This window comes from Pseudorasbora parva, chromosome 8 (assembly GCF_024679245.1).
Source record: "Pseudorasbora parva isolate DD20220531a chromosome 8, ASM2467924v1, whole genome shotgun sequence".
Taxonomy (NCBI): domain Eukaryota; kingdom Metazoa; phylum Chordata; class Actinopteri; order Cypriniformes; family Gobionidae; genus Pseudorasbora; species Pseudorasbora parva.
Genome location: NC_090179.1, coordinates 17,425,663 through 17,441,172, shown reverse-complemented (window position 1 = coordinate 17,441,172; position 15,510 = coordinate 17,425,663).

Here is a 15,510-nt window from a genome sequence, read left to right as displayed (position 1 = left end):
CACTGTAGCCCAAGACTGGTTTCCCAATGAAGCTAAGCAGGACTGAGCCTGGTCAGTACCTGGATGGGAGACCAACTGGGAAAACGTCTCGGGTTATGAATATAACCCATGTTCCCTGAGTGGGAACGAGACACTGCGTCATCGTAGATGAGACTTCGGGGAACGCCACGCCCATTGAAACCCCCTGGTCAAACCAGGCCAAACCAGGTTGCTGCTGGTAGAGGTGTTGGTGAGGCCAGCAGGGGGTGCTCACCCTGTGGTCTGTGTGAATATATCACCACCTAAATTATATGTTTGATTCACAATCATCATTTCCCAAAATATCACCACCTAAATTATATGTTTGAAAATAGATAACCAAGTGTTTCAGCATTCAGATTAGAGCAGGGTATTATAGACTGAAGGGATGGGATCTAGTGCAAGAGGCCAATCAGAGACAAGGGTCAACTGCAGTAATTTATTCAAACTGTAAAAACATTTTGTTAGGCAAACAGCAAGTCTGTAGAATATGCAGTACTTTATTAAACAGCAAATTGTGTAGCTGTATATTAGTTAAATATTGTTTCACAAAGTTGTTCCTGAATGAACGGATTGTTATTAAAACAACTGTTCTCAGAAATATTAATCTTTGTACAATGGATGTGAAAGGAAACATGCATAATCATTATCAGACAAAAAAGCTGGTTCAGAAATAACAACTAGCTGTGTAACACATTTTGTGCTTGGTACTTAAATGTACCACAGGTGTATTATACATATCTTGAAACAGACCCTCTTGTCAGAGTCACAGATGATGGTTTTACTGTCAGAATGTCAAACTACTACTGTACACCAGGTTGGATGGGGAGCGTTTTTGTTTTGGTAAACTAGCTAGACAATACATTTATTTAAATTGTAAAAATATTTCACAACATTACTGTTTTTACTATTTTGGATCAAAATAAATCCAGCCTTGGTGAGAAAAACAGATTTTTTTTATTGTTTTTTTAAATATACAGGTCTAAAACTTTTAAATGGTACTTTAGGTCTAAAGTATTTATGTAAAGAAAACGTATGGTCAGATAACTTTTAAATTAAACGTGATTTAGTGAATAAGCTACAAACAATGCATTCAATCATTAAGTCCCCTCATATTCATTCTCTATATTTCCCTCTGTCACATTTCACATGTGAACACTCTGTAAACAGCAAAACACAAGTAAACAATAACAGAGCAGTACTCAAATAGTGTAAAAAGCCAAACTATACAAATACGTCTTTAAATTAGATTTGAAAACAGCAAGTGTTTGAGCCTGCCTAATCTAAAGAGGCAAACTATTCCAGAGCTTCGGGGCCACCACGGAAAAGGCTCGGTCCCCCCTGGTCTTCAACTTTGCCTGTGGAGCAACTAAGAGCAAATGGTCAGCGGACCTTAAAGCTCTGAATTGGACAGGTAACCAATGAAGAGAGGCAAGTTGGGAGAGTCCCCAAGGGCGCGGTCGAGCTCGTCCCTCCAGCCGAGATGAAGTCCGGCTTCTACAGCCCTTACTTCATTGTACCGAAGAAATCCGGTGGGTTACGGCCGTTCTTGGACCTTCGCATCCTGAACCGATCCCTTTACAGGCTTCCGTTCAGGATGTTGACTGCGAAACGCTTTCGAATGCGTTCGTTCATGCGATTGGTTTGCAGCGATCGACCTGAAGGATGCGTACTTCCATGTGTCCATCCTTCCGCGACACAGACCGTTCCTACGGTTTGCATTCGAAGGGCGGGCATATCAGTATGCCGTACTACCATTCAGGCTAGCTCTGTCCCCTCGCGTCTTCACGAAGATTGTCGAGGCAGCCCTTGCGCCACTCAGGCAACAAGGGGTTCGCATCCTGAACTATCTCGATGACTGGCTCACTCTCGGGACCGGGTGTGCGAACACAGAGACCTGGTTCTCCACCACTTAGCTCGTCTGGGCCTTCGGGTCAACTGGGAGAAGAGCAAACTCTGCCCAGTGCAGAGGATCTCTTTTCTCGGTATGGAGATCGACTCGGTCGCCATGTGCGCGCAGCTTAACGGCGAGCGCACGCAGTCACTGCTGACTTGCCTCTGTCAGTTATAGAGCAAGAGTGCGGTTCCACTGAAACTGTTTCAGAGGCTCCTGGGGCATATGGCATCTGCAGCCGTGGCGACGCCGCTCGGATTGCTTCATATGAGACCGCTTCAGCATTGGCTTCGCGATCGAGTCCCGAGATGGGCATGGCAGTCTGGCACGCTCCAGGTCCCAGTGACTCTGGCCTGCAGACAGACACTCACCCAGTGGTCGAACCTCAGCTTTCTACGGGCAGGTGTGCCCTTAGAACGAGTTTCCAGACATGTTGTTGTATCAACAGATGCGTCCCCCACGGGTTGGGGTGCCATGTGCAATGGACAGAGAGCCAGCGCCACCTGCATATCAATTGCCTCAAGTTGCTGGCAGTACGGTTCGCCCTGCACCGCTTCCTAATGTTGCTGAAGGGTCAACACGTTCTAGTCAGGTCGGACAACACGGCCGTAGTAGCGTACATCAACCACCAGGGCGGTCTACGCTCCCGCTGCATGTCCCAACTCACCCGCCATCTCGTTTTATGGAGTCATAAGCACCTGAGGTCCCTTCGTGCTGTAGCGACTCAGGCGAATCAAACACACAATCGCCAGTTACATTTAACAAATATGTTTTTGAAAGCGTTGTGCTTACTGACAGACCTTCCCCCAACACAACAGAGAAAGATTCTTCGTTACCCTGGAAAACCATCTGATAAGATGTTTTATGGCCCAAAAGAATTTGGCCACATGAAGTTTCAGACACAAAGAGTTTAAGACACAGAGCTTTTGCCTCAAATTATAGACAAACCATCTATAAATGAACATGCACCCCAGGACATTATATGTAAACACATAACTGTCTTGTAAAATGTTTATTCTGTATGGTATTTTGCATCTTTTTGTCTTTGTCTTAACAAAGTACTAGTTCAGATAACCTCATATATGTCATGTCTCCTATCAAATTAATGCTCACTTCACGACTTACACTTCCATGTATATCACTTATTCAGAAAATGCAGTGTGTGTTTGTTGCATTAATTACAGTATGAATGGTCAGAGACCCACTGAGTCGAGCTTTGAAACAAAGAGCCATAAAATCTGCTGAGGAATTTCCCGCCTGGAAATCCCAACAATCTCATTGGTTAAGTCTAACCCTGGAGGGTGGGACTACTTCCAGACCTTAAAAGACCAGTGGAGACAATCTTCTCTCTCTTCTCTGAAAATCTCTTGCGCTCTTACTTCTCCAACTCTCTCCCTGTGGGAGCCAACATCCACGGTGGCTGGCACTTAAGCCATGCCACCAATGCAGGCCCTCCAAGCAGGCCCCAGCTCTTTCCCTCTTCCCCTCTTCCCTGGTTCTCCTCGCTTCCCTACTGAGTCATCAACTTACTAGCCCCAAGGGCATTCTTCAGAAGGAGGACACGGAGCGTCTCTAGAAAGCAACCAGCCGCTCCCTTTCGACCTCGTAAAGAACCACCGGACATGCAGGGCATTTGAACTCGGAACAAACGCACACACGCGAGAAGCCACAACTAGAGCAAGTATTATCTTCCAAATTCAAACTGCTGTAAAGAGGGTGTGTTATTTTCCCGTTGGGACAAGTTAACTCCGTGAAGGTTGTATTTGATGAACTGAAGGAAAGCTGCTTCTTACCCCCCCCCACTCTCTTTGTCTCTCTCTCTCTCTCTCTCTCTCTCTCTCTCTCTCTCTCTCTCTCTCATCTCTCTCTCTCTCTCTTTTATCTCTCTCTAATTTAAGTCTATTCATTATTCTCTTTTATGTATTCTTTCGTTAATATCTATACTTCTACTCTCTTGATGCATATTTAGTATGTACTTTCTGTGTGAATTGTAGTGTTATTTTTAGTCTGTGTTTATTAAACCTCCAAAAGACATTTAATGAGTTGAATCTGTTATTCTGCCACATACACAAAGTTAATGAAACTTGCGATCTAACGTTACCTAACTGCGTATGCTACTATGTTAGTAAAGTAAACTGTATGACCATTTGAAATATTGAACTTGTCCTGATCAGTAAAGTTAATGTTTCTTATGCGCTCGTAAAGCAGTAATCCCTTATTGAGAATTGATTTGTAAAGTCTATAACTAATTTGCAGGACAAACTTAGTAGGATAATTTCAAGCAATTCCGTAAAGGGTTACTTGTATTTAATTAAACAATTTTCCCTATCGGAAAATTTTAATACGTAATGAACGACTGGCAAATTATATTCATAAATTCATGAATATTGAATATTAAATCCCTTTTGAGTTAATTATTCCCCGAGACATTAAACTCATAAGTCATTGTCGTTACAGTGCTGTCCATATCCCGGGGATCCTGAACCGTGCAGCTCTCACGGATTCAGTCAATCCCTGGGGAGAGGAGACTCCATCCCCAGTCGGTCCAGCTGATCTGGGATCAGTTCGGGGACGCACAGGTAGATCTGTTTGCCTCCCACGACTCGTCCCATTGCAGCCTGTACTATTCCCTGACCGAGGGCACGCGCGGCACGGATGCACTGGCGCACAGCTGGCCGCAGGGCCTACGCAAATATGCGTTGCCCCCAGTGAGCCTTCTTGCACGTGTTTTGTGCAAGGTCAGGGAGGACAAGGAGCAGGTCACTTTGGTCGCCCCGTACTGGCACGGCCGGACCTGGTTCCCAGAACTAGTACTCCTTGCGACAGCCCCTCCCTGGCCAATTTCTCTGAGACAGGATCTCCTCTCTCAGAGACAGGGCACCCTGTGGCACCCACGTCCCGATCTTTGAAATCTCCACATGTGGCTCCTGGACGGGACACGGCAGGTTTGAGTACCCTACCACCTACTGTGGTGGCTACCATCACTTCCGCTCTGGTTGAGTCCACGAGACAGGCCTATGCGTTGAAGTGGAACCTCTTCGTCAGTTGGTGTTCTTCCCACCAAGAAGACCCCTGGAAATGCCCGATCGGGTCTGTGCTCTCATTTCTCCAAGAAGGGTTGGATCGAAGGCTGTCTCCTTCCACCCTGAAGGTTTATGTGGCCGCTATCGCTGCTTACCATGACCTCTTGGACAGTAAACCGGTAAGTAAGCACGACCTGGTCATCAGGTTCCTGAGGGGTGCGAGGAGACTAAATCCTTCTCGCGCTCCTCTCGTACCCGCTTGGGACCTCTCAGTAGTTCTAAGTGCTCTGCATAGGGCCCCATTTGAGCCTTTGCGGTCAGTAGATGTTAAGTTCTTGTCTATGAAGACAGCGCTCCTGACCGCATTGGCCTCCATCAAGAGGGTAGGGGACCTGCAGGCATTTTCGGTTGACGAAGCATGCCTGGAATTCGGGCCGGCTGACTCTCACGTGATCCTGAGACCCCGGCCTGGATATGTGCCCAAGGTTCCCACCACTCCGTTCAGAGACCAGGTGGTGAACCTGCAAGCGCTGCCTTTGGAGGAGGCAGACCCAGCCTTGGCACTGCTCTGTCCAGTACGCGCCCTTCGCGCTTACGTAGACAGGACGCAGTGTTTCAGGACCTCAGACCAGCTCTTTGTCTGTTATGGTGGGAAGCTGAAAGGGAAGGCTCTCTCAAAGCAAAGGCTGTCTCACTGGATAGTGGACACCATTGTTTTGGCTTACCAGCAGCAGGGTCCATGTCCCCTTGGGGTCAGGGCCCACTCCACTCGGAGTGTGGCCTCCTCTTGGGCTTTAGCGCATGGCGCTCTGCTGACAGACATCTGCAGAGCTGCAGGCTGGTCGACACCAAACACATTCGCCAGATTCTATAATCTCCGAGTGGAGCCTGTATCTGACTATGTACTTGCCTCTACAAGTGGCCGGTAATGGATTGGCTCAGGTGTCTTCGCTTGCTCGCCATTCCACTCCACGGACTGGATACGTGCGATATTCTTCTCAGGTGAGCTCCCCGAGAGCCCTGAGCTCCTTCAGCACTGACGACGCCGACGCCAGTAAATCTGCCCTTAGCCCATACACTCATGTCAGGCCAGGTGCCCCATGTGCATGGTTCCCCTCCGGCGACCCCCATATGTGTATTTCCACCGTAAGCCTCCCTGAGCTGTGTAACCACGGTGGGTGTAACCCCCTGGGGTTAAAAATCCACCTGCGGCTGGTACCCCAGAGATCTTCCGTATGCAGCCCCTCGGGTCATACGTGTATTCTTAAGTCCTCCCTACGGGGAGGCATCTTGGCGCATATCTCCTCCTGGAATATGCCTCCCAGTGTACCTTGGTATTCCTGCGTTAAGTAGAGGCCTTTGACCGTCCTAACTTGCATCAGGGCTCTCACGCTTGCGCAGGGCACTGGAAGACAGCCGAGTGGCATGATTACATTGGGACCCCCATTCGTCAGTCACTGACGTTACGTCGGAGTGACAGAACGAAAGGGAACGTCTCGGTTACGTATGTAACCCTCGTTCCCTGAGGAGGGAACGGAGACGTAACGTCCTGCTGCCACATCCGCTGTACCGCTGAAACGGAGTTCAACTTGGCTCCTCAGCAGGTAAAACATAATGCAATTATGCCAGCTACTTCCTTATATACCCATGTGGGTAGGCGGAGTTACGCATGCAAATCTCGCATGCCCATGGCATTGGCACTGACATTGGGCGCTTTCTAGTCTCGGAGATTATATGCTTCTAAGCGAAACCCCCATTCGTCAGTCACTGACGTTACGTCTCCGTTCTCTCCTCAGGGAACGAGGGTTACATACGTAACCGAGGCGTTCACTAAGGTCCAAGTCTAACAACCAATGTGGACCTCCTCATTTGCATATCGTCTGCATAATAGTGGAAGGAAATACCATTTTTCCTTATAATATTCCCCAAGGGCAGCATGTAAAGGGAAAACGATATAGGCCCCAAAATAGAACCCTGGAGGACCCCACATATGAACTGTGAACGTTCTCTCAGACAGGGTGGAGCTAAACTCACTCAATGCAGTGTCCGTAATCCCTACACATTGCTCTAGGCGTGAGATTAAGATTTTATTACCATGTCAAATGCAGCCGAGAGATCGAGTGTAATTAAAATCAAGTTTCGGGAGTCAGTAGCAAGTAGTAAGTTGTTAAAAAACCTTCAACAGAGCAGTTTCTGTGCTATGTAGGGCTTAAAAAACAGACTGAAACACTTCATGAACATGATGACGTTCTAAAAATGGATTCAACTGTCCGTATACGACCTTCTCTAGAATTTTCGAAAGAAACGGTAATTTCTAAAGAAACTCATCTCGTTGTCATGTAAGGGCCCTGTTCATGTTGAACAGACATTTTAATTGCATTTTGTGTCTGTTAAGAGAAATAAATGTGGGTATGATTCCTAGGAGAAGAGAAGAAATGTTAAATCAACCATTTTTCTTAAATAACAATGTTTTATATAATGGAAAAGAGTTGTATTTTAAACAGTGGATTAAGGCTGGATTTAAGCGAGTGAAAGACATTTTATACGAAGTAAAAGAAGGATTTTTCCCACTCCATGCAATTGTGGATGAGGTGAAAGAGGTTGAAGAGGATATAAATGTGAAAATCTTGGAAAAGCAGTATGAACAGGTAAAGGAAGCGATTCCTGGACAATAGATAAAGACGATTGAGAAAGAAAATGGAATTGAAAGGGGGGAAATGAAGGTGTTTATAAAAGAGAAAGGAGAAGACGTTCCTTTTAATCAAAGTTCGGTGAAAGAATTATACATATTTTTTTAGGAATTCAGTGTTTAAAGTGCCGGCGGCAGTTAAGTTTTGGGAAAAAGTCTTTAACGATTTTGATGAAAGAATGTTATGGAAAAATATGAGGAAATGGTATATGGATGCAAGATTGGAAAACTTAGATTTTCATATAAGACAATATAATATTCTCAGAATTAAAACTGCATAAAATGGGATTAACTGATAATGCTATGTGTAAAGTTTGTTTAATAAAAGAGGAAGGAATTTTTCATATGTTCTCGTCATGTACAGAATTATAAGCTTTTAAACTGAAAATGAAAACTGTGGTAAAATAATTATTGGGGGATAAGAGAGATGAAATTGAGAATGAACAGAATTGTTCTTATTAAGAGTCAACATAGATTGTGAAAAACAAAGTGTGATAAATGTTTTCTTGACTGTTGCGAGGAATGTAATATGACATAGAAGCTCTCGATTTACCGGTCAATCTACGTTCCTACTCTCACCTATGGTCATGAGCTGTGGGTCATGACCGAAAGGACAAGATCCCGGATACAGGTGGCTGAAATGAGCTTTCTCCACAGGGTGGCTGGGCGCTCCCTTAGAGATAGGGTGAGAAGCTCGGTCACTCGGCAGGAGCTCAGAGTAGAGCCGTTGCTCCTCCACATCGAGAGGAGCCAGCTGAGGTGGCTCGGGCATCTATTTCGGATGTCTCCTGGATGCCTTCCCAGGGAGGTGTTCTGGGCATGTCCCACCAGGAAGAGGCCCCAGGGAAGACCTAGGACACGCTGGAGGGATTATGTCTCCCGGCTGGCCTGGGAACGCCTCGGGGTTCCCCCGGAGGAGCTGGAGGAAATGACTAGGGAGAAGGAAGTCTGGGCGTCTCTGCTTAGACTGTTGCCCCTGCGACCCGGCCCTGGATAAGTGGAAGATAATGGATGGATGTGTACGAATGGATTTCACCTGAGAACAAACTCAAGGGATCAAAGCTGCAATAAGACAATAAAACTTCACTCTCTGAATACAAGAGAAAACAAGACTCCACCTGGTCCAATCCTATTTCCTCACCCCTGCTGAGATATGACCCTCTCGCCCTCTGTATCAGGGTCACACAAACATGCAAATCTCACAGATACTGCCACAAGTATCTCTTTTGTATGGTCAATATAAATACTTTTGGTGTGATTGGTAAACAGGTTTCATTCTCACATCAGTGGAACAGGTTACATTCCCGCACTAGTAAAACAAGTCGTAAAAGAAGGACAACTGGGTTTGTTCCTCTGGTGTGGGGACATAAAGATCTTTTGATAAACATTTGCTGTCAGGCCTCAAGGATAGGTGGGACCATTTGGGTCTGTGAAAAGAGCCAAAAGCTGCATAAATATCTGGGTGCTAAATGTTTATTGTTCTTTGTTCTGGTTGAGTATTTAAGACGTTGGAAGAGTATTTTAAGAGTGAGGGGAAGATGCAGATGCTGGATAAACTGATAGGTGAAAATGATCCGTTTATAAATATACACCAAATGGATTAGAACTGAATTTGTAAAAAGGTATGAATTTTGTTTTTAAAGGTATGAAGGTTGATTTTATATGATTGGAAAGAGAATGTCTTGAAAAAAATCTGTAATGTTTTATAATGACTGATCTATTAAAAAAAATAATAATAATAAAAAAAGCATGCCCAATCTCATCTGATCTCGGAAGCTAAGCAGGGTCGTGCCTGGTTAGTACTTGGATGGGAGACCCCATACAGATATGTAATATATGTACATATATGTCCCTATATCCGAGTAGTGATGTCATATATGTTTCATATAAGGCAATACATTATTAGCGCATATATACATTCTCACGATATATGAAGATATAGGTTTATACCATGTATGAAATACCCATAGAATAATTATTATATATACATATATAAAAATTATTTATATGATTTTTTATATGGTACTGTAGGTTAATGCCATATATGTAAACAATATATGTCGAATTTATATATGCAAGTTTATTTAAACATAATATATGCAAACATTCAGTATGCTTGTATAGGATTTTATATGGATTTATATAGTGGTGTTTGAATCCTGGAATTTCATAATTTGGTTTTGTTTCAGGCTTTGGACATTAAAAGCTCCATGTGTGTTTTTCTCCCCGTTGTGAGTGTACAGTTTGAGCATTCGCTTGGTCTCGTGTGAGCATCTAGTTTTGCTTGGGCAGTATACACTCTTTTGTCCATGTGTTTAGGGTTGTTTAGCATGCGGCTTGTGCTCATCATTAACCATGGCGTGTACTTTCATGTTTTGTTCTGTGTAGCATGTACAGTTACTCTGGTACATGGGTGACATTTTTCATCCTGTCCTCTAGAGGGCAACAAATGGAGGAAGTGGTTTTAAGTTTACGAGTAGCATAGAGGAGAGGCATGGCAATGGAGAATGGGTGAAAATGCCTGGAATCACATTGTGTTTGAGAGTTAAGTGAATTGTACATTTTAATGCTTTACAATCTTGTTCAAATGCACATTTTTATGTACCCATAAAAATGTTAATTCATAGTGTTTGGCAGTTTCCAGAGAAGCTCGCAGAGGACTCTGTTATGGGGCTTGAGTGCACTGATACCTACTTCTGACCTGTGTTGGATTGTGCCAGTGTCTAATCTAGGATTTAGGATTGTATATCTTCATTGCCTGCTGGGACTGGGCCTTCTACAACACTCAAGAGACTTGCATTGCAGACTGTATATCCTTTTCCCTCTAGGGCATTTTGAATTGTTTGGTACTGTTTTTTGTTTGTGTATCACTAGTATTTTGGGTTTGGAATTGATTTACTGTTTATTTGTTTACTTATAGTGTTGAGCTTTGATATTCACAATGCTGTCTTAGATTTCCATCCATGTGCTAATTGTTACTATGTTATCTCATTCAGTGGTTAAATAGATACAATTTATTTTCACTCCCTCATTGAGAATCTTACAGTTAGTTTGAACACAAACTATTGGCAAAAGTGAATTCCCGTTTTTTTTGAGGATTTCTTATTGTATAAAAAACTAAGATGAGCCAGTTACAAGCATGTAGGGGTTTGTTTGTTTCGATTGCTTATTTTTGAAGTCTAATAAAAAGCCCATTAACCTCTGCACCCTTGAGTCCTTCATCTCTTGCCTCACCTGACAATAAGTAACATTATAAATATTTTATATTTTAAATGTCATTTGTTTTATACATAGTATAGATTTTAAGACTCTGCGGCATTTGACAGTGATAATGATTTGTCACATATATAATTTAAACATATATAATATGTGGACTAAAGATATATGTCAATATATGAAATTTCTGATGCTGTGCATATATGTGCATTTATGTTTTTACTCTATATGAGCATATTAGGATATTTCATATATGAGACCTATATGTCAAAATATGTATTATACATACATTAACATACATAATATATGGGATACATTTATATGTCAATATATGGAATTGTTCCAATTTCTAATATGTTTCATATATGTTTTTACTTTATATATCACATATATTGCATATATTGATATTTCATATATAGACATATATTACATTTCCGTATGGGACTGCCTGGGAAAACCAGGTGCTGTAAGCATTTTTTTTCATGGGCGAAGAAAGTAAAAAAAAAAAAAGAATTAAATTAAATGAGAGTGTTTGAATACCTTAAATGGCCTAAATTTGGCAGCAGCTTTCGCTTATGGCCATACCACCTTGAGCATGTCTGATCTCGGAAGATAAGCAGGATCTGGTTAGTACTTAGATGGGTGACCGCCTGGGAATACCAGGTGCTGTAAGCATTTTTCTTTCATGGCCAAAGAAAGAAAATTTTTAACTAAAATAAATAAGTGTTTGAATGCCTTAAATGGCCCAAATTTCAAATTTAATTTCGAATTGGCCACACCACCTTGAGCATGCCTGCTCTCGTCTGATCTCAGAAGCCAAGCAGGGTCGTGCCTGGTTAGTACTTGGATGGGAGACGGCCTGGGAATACCAGGTGCTGTAAGCATTTCTGTTTCATGGGCGAAGAAAGAAAATAATTCAATTCAAATAAATAAGAGTGTTTAAATGCCTTAAATGGCCAAAATTTGGCAGCAGCTTTCGCTTATGGCCATGCCACCCTGAGCACGCCCGATCTCAGAAGCTAAGCATGGTTGGACCTGGTTAGTACTTGGATGGGAGACCACCTGGGAATATCATGAGGCTAAAATAAAATCCAAAAAGAGGAAAGTCATAAAAAGGCTTGTAATGATATGCTTAAAGGAGGTGGAGGCTTGGCTATCTCAAAATGTCCTATCCCTTATTGATAATAAGACCGAGGTCATTGTTTTCAGCCCAAGTGAAAGGTCCCAGTACACATGCCCAGACTTGGGGAGTCTATCTCCTTTTAAATCTACAGGAGTGCGGAACTTAGGTGTTCTTGTTGACCAGTCTTTTGTTTGATAGTTTGATAAACACATCTCATCTGTAGTCTCATCTGGTTTCTATCAACTTTGCTTACTATCTAAAATCAAAGGCTTTCTCACTCCTATAACTCTGAAAATGGCGGTTCATGCTTTCATCACGTGTCGACTGGATTATTGCAACTCACTATATTGCAGTATATCAGTTTCTCAAATCTCCCGTCTTCAATTAGTCCAAAATGCGGCGGCCAGACTCATCCATAATTGTCGCCAATATGATCATATCTCTCCCATCCTCAGATCTTTACATTGGTTACCAGTCCGGCAGAGAATAGATTTCAAAATTCTTTTCTTCGTCTTCAAATCTTTACACAACCTAGCACCGGTTTATCTCTCTGAACTTATTCATCCGTACATTCCGTCCAGAAGTCTCAGATCCCACGACCAGGCGCTGCTGGTAGTCCCTCGTGTCAGACTTAAGCGTAGTGGGGAGCGTGCTTTTGCGGTGGCAGGGCCTCGTCTGTGGAACACCATGCCCCTGGAGATCAGAACTGCTCCCAACCTCTCTGTTTTTAAGTCTCTGGTCAAAACATATCTATTCTCGTTAGCATATTGATTAATTATCTTAGACTGTTCTTATTATTTTACATTTGCTTCTTGATTCTATTCTTAATCTTAGCTTAGTTGTTCTCTATGTTCTTATGTATGTTTTGCTGCTTTTATTTTTATATGCTTGCTCTGTAAAGCACTTTGGTCTGTCTTGCGGCTGTTTAAATGTGCTATATAAATAAATGAACTTGAACTATCAGGTGCTGTAAGCATTTTTGCTTTAATAAAGGAAGACAAAAATACTAAGTAAGAAAAGCATTTTTTGCAGTGAACCTTTTAGTGGTTCCAACTACGTAGCGCCGATAGAACGTTTTAAGGTGCTATATAGAACCTAATCTTCTAAGAGTGTGCCTGATCTCATCCGATCTCAGAAGCTAAGCAGAGTCGGGCCTGGTTAGTATTCAGATGGGTGACCGCCTGGGAATACCAGGTGCTGTAAGCTTTTTTGGCTCATGGGCAAAGAAAGAAAGAAATTAAATAAAAATAAATAAGAAAGTTTTAATGACTTAAATGGCCCAAATTTGGCAGCAGCTTATCCTTATGGCCATACCACCCTAAGCACCCCCTATCTTGTTATTCTGAGAACAAAGTAGATGGCATCTGATAAACTGACATATCACTTACCATATTTGGTTTTGTATGATTGCAAGCAGTGCTTATCAAGATACAATATAGTGTTTATGGATTTACTCTATTGTTCTTTTCAACAAATCAAACAAATCAAAAATCATATCGAATTAAAACATATCAAACGATATGTTACAACACGGCTGTATCAAAGCAGTAGTGACACAGTAAAAAAACTTTTTATTTACATAAGTGTGTTGAGGCACTCCTGTCAGATCTAACATAGAAGGCACAGCATCCTTTTTAAGTTCAGTCAGGAAGGCTATGCAGTGACTGTGTTTTTCCACAACCGCCACTGCACAACTGTAGCAGAGTTTGTCGTTCAGGGAAGGAAGGAGGTGTGAACCGGCGACAAAAGCACTACATAAAGTCCAGGCCTGGACCTCTCTCGTCCTTCACTGGTGTCGCTCGTCCTTATGCGTCTTAATATATTCAAAAACTAAGTTGGACGTTTGATGGAGTATTTCTGTGTCAAAAATACTCCTTCCGGTTTCTCACAAGTTTCGGAGAGTTTTTTCCGAGTATGGGTCCACTTGACGTCGACAGAGCGGAAGGTCCTTGTATGGGCCGTACGGGCTCTTCTCCCGGAAGGGTGCGCGCGCGTGACTAGAGCGAGAGAGCAAATGCACGCCCATAAACACTGCTCTCAGGGTGCAGATCCACTCGTCCGTGCAACACTTCTGTCGTGCCGCGCTCCACTTTATTCCTATGGGTGACGTCAAGCGACTTTAATGCCCCGCATAGCATTCCAGGAAGGCAGCGCTGCATTTCAACCGATTTGAACGCAGAAATGACGGGAAGCATCACAACATCACGCTTCAGTAGTGTCGCAAAAGTGGATCCCCACGGTCACTGCTGTCAGGACTTCACAAAATCAACAATGTTACCAAAGAAGTGTGTTTTTGACGGAGCGGTCCCGCTTTGTGCACGCTCGTCATTCATTAGCTCCGCCCACACGATACGCCTCCAGCCGCTCTGTTTTTTCGGAAAGACTCAGTAATTTTTTTTTTTAAGTATTGATCTGAGCACATTCCATTTGATACACTATGTACCATAATAATATATATTTCAAATAAATAATATTTATTTAGTTTGCCCAGTCTTTATTTTGGGGTAGGTGATAGACAGTGCTCGTCACTGTCAATTTTTACCTAACCGTCCAATCACAGTGGAGGAGGGGTAGGACAAATACTACACTGACCAATCATCCTATTTGTACAACGACTGAACAACAAAGGAGGTTTTTATTTTATTTTTAATAATGGATTTTTTTTATATTCAGTAATATTCTTCAAACTGAGATACCTCCCTGAAATTACTTTTTACAGGTTGGGATGTCTGCAATAGATTCATAAAAGGTTTTTTATGCATGTTTGGACTGGGTTTTTGTTGCATTTACACTGTTCTGACCAGCAGGGGTCACAGTGGAGACGGGTGTCAGATTGAGTCAAAGCTTCTATGCAGTCAGTATGAGAGGACCCAAAAGCGAAAGCAGGTAATAATTTCTTTAATGAAAATAAGGCAAACAGCCACTGAGGCTGACAAACGGAAAGTGTAGCTTTAACAAACATCTTAAGTAGAAGACGACCTATGCAGGGTTGACCGGTCCGTAGACGGGATAGGCGGTGGCAGGCAGCGGCAGCCATAGAAGGACGAGTCCTAGGAGCCGATCACTGCATTCAGCAGCAGGTGAGCTGGGCAGAGTACAGATTAAGTACACAAACACTGAAGACAGTTAGGCAGACAGAACAGGACAGGACAGGACTTGACTTGACAGGTCAGGTCAGGTCAGGTCAGGTCAGGTCAGGTCAGGTCAGGACAGGACTTGACAGGACAGGACAGGACAGGACAGGACAGGACAGGACAGGACAGGACAGGACAGGACAGGACAGGACAGGACAGGACAGGACAGGGTCTTCAAGGTCGAGTGATCTGATACATTCAAATAACAAGTCAATAATCTGGCAGAGAACAAAGGAAAGGCAAGGACTAGAAGTAGAGAAGCTAATCAGAGGGAAAGAGGGGACAGGTGAGACACGAATGAGCGTGATGAGGTAATGAGGAACAGCTGAAATCAAGTGTGGATGTGTGACTAACTGGAGGAAGGGGGAAACAGAGAAAGGCCAGCAGCGGGAGAAAGAGAGAAAGCAAACCAG